The sequence below is a fragment of the Nerophis lumbriciformis genome, linkage group LG18, assembly GCF_033978685.3.
Source record: "Nerophis lumbriciformis linkage group LG18, RoL_Nlum_v2.1, whole genome shotgun sequence".
NCBI classification, from domain to species: domain Eukaryota; kingdom Metazoa; phylum Chordata; class Actinopteri; order Syngnathiformes; family Syngnathidae; genus Nerophis; species Nerophis lumbriciformis.
Genome location: NC_084565.2, coordinates 13,452,004 through 13,460,000, shown reverse-complemented (window position 1 = coordinate 13,460,000; position 7,997 = coordinate 13,452,004).

Here is a 7,997-nt window from a genome sequence, read left to right as displayed (position 1 = left end):
GAAATTCAGCACCACAGTTCGCTCACAATAGACAATAAACACTTAGGTATTTTTTACATGTGAATAATATAAATACAGTCCATCATACAGCATTATTCACATGTGAATAATATAAATACAGTCTATTATACAGCATTATTCACAAGTGAATAATATAAATACAGTCTATTATACAGCATTATTCACATGTGAATAATATAAATACAGTCTATTATACAGCATTATTCACATGTGAATAATATAAATACAGTCTACTATACAGCATTATTCACATGTGAATAATATAAATACAGTCTATTATACAGCATTATTCACATGTGAATAACATAAATACAGTCTATTATACATCATTATTCACATGTGAATAATATAAATACAGTCTATTATACAGCATTATTTACATGTGAATAATATAGTCTATTATACAGCATTATTCACATGTGAATAAGATAAATACAGTCTATTATACAGCATTATTCACATGTGAATAATATAAATACAGTCTATTATATAGCATTATTCACATGTGAATAATATAAACACAGTCTATTATACAGCATTATTCACATGTGAATAATATAGTCTATTATACAGCATTATTCACATGTGAATAATATAAATACAGTCTATTATACAGCATTATTCACATGTGAATAATATAAATACAGTCTATTATACAGCATTATTCACATGTGAATAACATAAATAGGGTCTATTATACTGCATTATTCACATGTGAATAATATAAATACAGTCTTATACAGCATTATTCACTTGTGAATAACATAGATACAGTCTATTATGCAGCATTATTCACAAGTGAATAATATAAATACAGTCTATTATACAGCATTATTCACAAGTGAATAATATAAATACAGTCTATTATACAGCATTATTCACATGTGAATAATATAAATACAGTCTATTATACAGCATTATTCACATGTGAATAATATAAATACAGTCTACTATACAGCATTATTCACATGTGAATAATATAAATACAGTCTATTATACAGCATTATTCACATGTGAATAACATAAATACAGTCTATTATACATCATTATTCACATGTGAATAATATAAATACAGTCTATTATACAGCATTATTTACATGTGAATAATATAGTCTATTATACAGCATTATTCACATGTGAATAAGATAAATACAGTCTATTATACAGCATTATTCACATGTGAATAATATAAATACAGTCTATTATATAGCATTATTCACATGTGAATAATATAAACACAGTCTATTATACAGCATTATTCACATGTGAATAATATAGTCTATTATACAGCATTATTCACATGTGAATAATATAAATACAGTCTATTATACAGCATTATTCACATGTGAATAATATAAATACAGATTATTATACAGCATTATTCACATGTGAATAACATAAATAGGGTCTATTATACTGCATTATTCACATGTGAATAATATAAATACAGTCTTATACAGCATTATTCACTTGTGAATAACATAGATACAGTCTATTATGCAGCATTATTCACAAGTGAATAATAAAAATACAGTCTATTATACAGCATTATTCACATGTGAATAATATAAATACAGTCTATTATCCAGCATTATTCACATTTGAATAATATAAATACAGTCTATTATACAGCATTATTCACATGTGAATAATATAAATACAGTCTTATACAGCATTATTCACTTATGAATAACATAAATACAGTCTATTATACAGCATTATTCACATGTGAATAATATAAATACAGTCTATTATACAGAATTATTCACATGTGAATAATATAAATACATTTACAGTACATGTACAGTCAAAGGAACATATGCATTTTACGATAATAATTACATACAATATAATAATATTGATGGGGAACTTCACTTGAAAGCCTGCTTTATTTTATTTTTGCATTAACTTTATTGTAAATGAATTCACAGTTGTATCTACCGCTGCTGCTTGTGCTAAAGAAGAAAATAAAACACTCAACCCGCGGCTCGGAAAAGGTGTTTTGTTTCTGTTAGCGCTACGACAGTTAGCGTTTGATGCTAACCAGCCTCACATAGCGTCATTGTTTCACATATGTCAGCAGTGTTTCCGCGGGTCATTCAAAAGCATTAAGAGCCATTCAATGGAGTTTGCGAAAATGAAGCCTTTAAAAAGCATTAAATACAAGACATGAAAATAATTTCATACAATTGGCAACAAAATAGACAACAAAACAAACCACCTGACCCAGTTGTTATGAATGGGGGGAAAACTGCTCTTCAAGAAAGTGCAATTTTTGCTAACCAATATTGAGTCTTTTTCATTTTGATGTTTGTTTACCTAATTAGCATAATTAAGTTGATGACCTTCCATTTACAGTGTTAAAAAATACGGTAATGAAATGTTACTTACTTGCAGTATTATGATTATATTAGTGCTTAACTCGGCCACAGTTAATGTGAAACTTTCCACTGTTCAACATTAGTGTTGTCAAATGTTTATGCAGACAATTGTATGCTTTGGCCCGTGGGCTCAACAAAGCATCACATCGGGCTTTCAAATTCATCTTAAATACCAAGCGGTGTCTGGAAAAACTACATATTTGCTGCCATCTTGTGGACATTGTGAGTAAATCCAATCAATGTCCTTTGAAAGTACCGTGAAACAATATCCCAGCATTTAATTATATGACGCAAACCAAACAACCTACCCTAATCATGGTGCACAACACAAAACCCAAAAGCAGTGAAGTTGTCACGTTGTGTAAATAGTAAATAAAAAGAGAATACAATGATTTGTGTTGCGTTCGGACCAGTTGTTCCTCCCAGGGAATTCAAGCGCCTGGTCGCTCCCAAGCTCTTTATGACAGTACAGCTGAGTAGAAGAACCACCAGAGACAGAATAGGTATTTTGTAATTTTATCTCCAAAGCTCTGGAAATATAATGAGACCAGTCCAGCATAGAACATTCAATCGCGCAGCTAAGATGGTCTGATCTAAAATATGGAAACCTTCTCTTCTATAAAGTCTCTCTCCCTCCCACCCTCGTTGTCTTGTCTTTCCAGCCCAAACACATGCCCATTGTCCTCCGCAGCTGGACACAGGAACAGATAAGGAAAAGGAGTATCTCTCCTCCTTACATTCCAAAGTCAATGTTAGCACACAGTATTTGCAGACAACCAAAAGACCACAATTGGAAGAAAAACACTAGCTGTTTTGTAATATGATTATGAAAATAAAGAAGTAACACTTAAATACGGATATATGTAAATATCTGCCTCCGACATTTGCTAATCATTTTCAACTTATATTCAATTGAATGGAATGCAAAGACAAGATACTTAACGTGCGAGCTGGAAAACGTTGTTATTTTTTGCAAATATGAGCTCATTTGGTATTTGATGCCTGCAACATGTTTCAAAAAAGCTGGCACAAGTGGCAAAAAAAGAGTGATAAAGTTGAGGAATGCTCATCAAACACTTATTTGGAACATCCCACAGGTGAACAGGCTAATTGGGAACAGGTAGGTGCCATGATTGGGTATAAAAGTAGATTCCATGAAATGCTCAGTCATTCACAAACAAGGACGGGGCGAGGGTCACCACTTTGTCAACAAATGCCTGAGCAAATTGTTTAAGAACAACATTTCTCAACCAGCTATTGCAAGGAATTTAGGGATTTCACCATCTACGGTCTGTGATATCATCAAAAGGTTCAGAGAATCTGTAGAAATCACTGCAAGTAAGCCATGATATTACAGACGTTCCATCCCTCAGGTGGTACTGCGTCAGAAAGCAATATCAGTGTGTAAAGGATATCACCACATGGGCTCAGTAACACTTCAGAAAACCACTGTCAGTAACTACAGTTGGTCGCTACATCTGTAAGTGCAAGTTAAAACAAAGGGAAAGTGTCAGGTTCAAACACTGATGACATCTATTAAACAAGACAAGAAGCAAGGAATTAAACAGAGACAGAATTCAATTTGGCTCAATGAGGAGAAACGCGTACACCGGTACCCTTGCACAGTGTTCCACGCTCTGACGAAAGATTGTACGCCTCCTCTTTTATTTGGACTTTCCCTAATTACATGGCAACAGCTGTTTCTAAGGGAAGAGGGGTCGTAAACAGCCATCGCCTTTGATTACAAAACAGTTAAAAGAAAAGGTCGTAAAACAGTTCAAAGAAGAGGTCGTAAAACAGTTCAAAGAAGAGGTGCCTGGAGCTTGGGCAGGTCCTGCTTTCTCTCCGCTTTGTAGATCTCGGGTCAAGACAAAATCTTTCTGTGGATTACAATAAATCAGAGAAACAGAACACATTCACGGGCGCGGCCACCGCTGCTGCTCACTGCTCCCCTCACCTCCCAGGGGGTGATCAAGGGTGATGGGTCAAATGCAGAGAATAATTTGCCCACACCTAGTGTGTGTGTGACAATCATTGGCACTTTAACTTAACTTAATGTCGCTTCCCATCCTACACAGTGGAGTTTTACAAGCCTTTTTGCTTGGTAGGATCAAAGACAGCTTTTGTCCCCTCGCAGGGCGAGCTGAACTCAATGTAACACAAAGTTTTGTGATAACTTAGATACAATTATTCCGACAGAAAGCCATTTATCAACAACACCCAGAAAATGCAACTAACATAAAGGTCAACAAACAGGGTCACACATAACGCATATGCTAGCTCACTGAAAACATTGTGGATATTATGAAAAAGGCCATAAAAAAAGTTCCAAATTACAGTCATTTAAATCCATCAGAGTGCATGATGGGAAAATGTAAAACACTCTCGCCAAACTTATGGCGTATTTTTACTGCTTGATATTTCTGATTGGTTACAAAATTTTAAGAAGGTCGTCACGGAAGTAAACAAGGTAGGAGTCAAACTTTTACATACTCATAGAATCCAATTATATTAATTATACACCCATTATATTATAATTATAATATATATATATATATGTTACTTTACATGCGAAGTATTTTGACGTTTTTAAAAACCTAGAAATGATTTACACATGATTACCGTATTTTTCGGACTATAAATTCAGGCGGACCTGAGTGACATGTCAACAGCCTGTTTTCACGTCCGCTTTCCCACAATATAATCACGTTATAACTGTAGAATGATGGAGGGCGAGTTCTTGGTTTCTTATGTGGGTTTATTGTTAGGCAGTTTCATTAACGTCCTCCCAGCGCGGCAACAACACACAACAACAGCAGTCACGTTTTCGTCTACCGTAAAGCAGTTCGTCTGCCGTAAACAGCAATGTTGTGACACTCTTAAACAGGACAATACTGCCATCTACTGTACATGCATATGTGACAATAACATCTACGGCTTTTAGAGAGTGCAGTGCACAACTGCGCATACAACAAGGAGACGAAGCAGAATGCATCATCAGAGAGGGTGTTCAGCATGTTTAGAAAAATAGTGACAGAGAATAGAACAAGGATGGACAATTCAACCCTTAACTCAACAATGAGTAGATGAGTGTTATGTGTGTGTATATGTGTAAATAAATGAACACTGAAATTTTAAGTATTTCTCTTATTTATATATATATATATATATATATATATATATATATATATATATATATATATATATATATATATATATATATATATATATATATATAATAAAATATATATATAAATGTTTACCTAGAATTCACTGAAAGTCAAGTATTTCTTATATATATATATATGTATATATATATATAAATATATATATATAAGTATTTCTTATATATATATATATATATGTATATATATATATAAATATATATATATATATATATATATATATATATATATAAGAAATACTTGACTTTCAGTGAATTCTAGGTATATATATATATATATCCATCCATCTTCTTCCGCTTATCCGAGGTCGGGTCGTGGGGGCAGCAGCCTAAGCAGGGAAGCCCAGACTTCCCTCTCCCCAGCCACTTCGTCCAGCTCTTCCCGTGGGACCCCGAGGCGTTCCCAGGCCAGCCGGGAGACATAGTCTTCCCAACGTGTCCTGGGTCTTCCCCGCGGCCTCCTACCGGTCGGACGTGCCCTAAACACCTCCCTAGGGAGGCGTTCGGGTGGCATATATATATATATATATATATATATATATATATATATATATATATATATATATATATATATATAAGAAATACTTGACTTTCAGTGAATTCTAGGTATACATATATATATATATATATATATATATATATTTCATTTTATATATATATATATATATATATATATATATATATATATATATATATATATATATAAAGAAATACTTGACTTGGTGAATTCTAGCTGTAAATATACTCTTCCCCTCTTAACCACGCCCCCCACCCCCCACCTCCCGAAATCGGAGGTCTCAAGGTTGGCAAGTATGGGATATAGCACCAATAAAAACCCAACAAAATAATAAAAATACAGTCAATGTTTTGAACAAAATATTCAATTTGTGTATTAAATTTTGTACATGGAGTCATTTAATTTAAACATACGAAACATAAAATATCTTAAAGGTATATTTTGTTCATATAAATTACATTTGATGAAATGAGTTAGTTTTTTCATGTTTTATTTTGAGTATTCATGGATGTAATTATATAATAATAATAATAATAATAATAATAATAGATTTTATTTGTAAAAAGCACTTTACATTGAGTAAACAATCTCAAAGTGCTACAGTGTATTAAAAATAAATAAATAAAAAGATAATAAAGAAATAAATAAAAATAAAAACTAGAACAGCCAGATAGCTATAACGAGTATGCATATATCTAAAAAAAAAGGCTTTTAAAAAAAAGATATATATATGATATGTATACTAAATACAATAATATATACTATATTAATTTTGCTAAATAATGTCATTATGTTTCAGATTATGTCAGAGTGAAGTGTTAGCTTTTGCTTCTTCCTGCTCCTTTTCGGACACACCCCAGGTTGTTTAGTATTATTTGAAGTGTAGGAGCCCCTGGGCTTTTGTAAAGTTTGAATATCTTCTTTCTGCCTTTTAAATATGTAAGTTATAACAAAAATGTTTTCTAAATGGTCAAATAAACTGAACATACTGTAGCTGTGAAAGTTCCATACCAAATGGTTCGTTCCACCTGGATCAACCTGGTAATGCTAACTCTGAACTCGTCACTTCACACAGACGTCATAACAACATCAAAGGTCACACTCGGCAACGTTTTGGAACAAGGACCAGGCCATAGAAGAAAATATAATACATCTATTTGTGGCAGCATCCTTCCCCTTCATCCATCCTTCCTTCCTCTCCATCCATCCTTCCCCTCCATCCAACCTCCCCCTCCATCCAATCTTCCCCTCCATCCATCCTTCCCCTCCATCCATCCTTCCTTCCTCTCCATCCATCCAACCTCCCCCTCCATCCAATCTTCCCCTCCATCCATCCTTCCTCTCCATCCATCCTTCCCCTTCATCCATCCTTCCCCTCCATCCATCTTTCCTCTCCATCCATCCTTCCCCTCCACCCATCCTTCCCCTCCATTCATCCTTCCCCCTCCATTCATCCTTCCCCTCCATCCATCCTTCACTCCCTCCATGCATCCTTCCCCTCCATCCATCCTTCCCCTCCATTCATCCTTCCCCTCCATCCATCCTTCACTCCCTCCATTCATCCTTCCCCTCCATCCATCCTTCCCCCTCCATCCATCCTACCCCTCTATCATCCTTCACCCCTCCATCCATCCTTCACTCCCTCCATTCATCCTTCCCCTCCATTCATCCTTCCCCCTCCATCCATCCTTCCATCCATCCTTCCCCTCCATCCACCCTTCACTCCCTCCATCCATCCTTCCCCTCCATCCAAAATCCTTCCTTCCTCTCCATCCATCCTTCCCCTCCATCCATCTTTCCTTCCTCTCCATCCATCCTTCCCCTCCATCCAACCTCCCCCTCCACCCAGTCTTCCCCTCCATCCATCCTTCCTCTCCATCCATCCTTCCCCTCC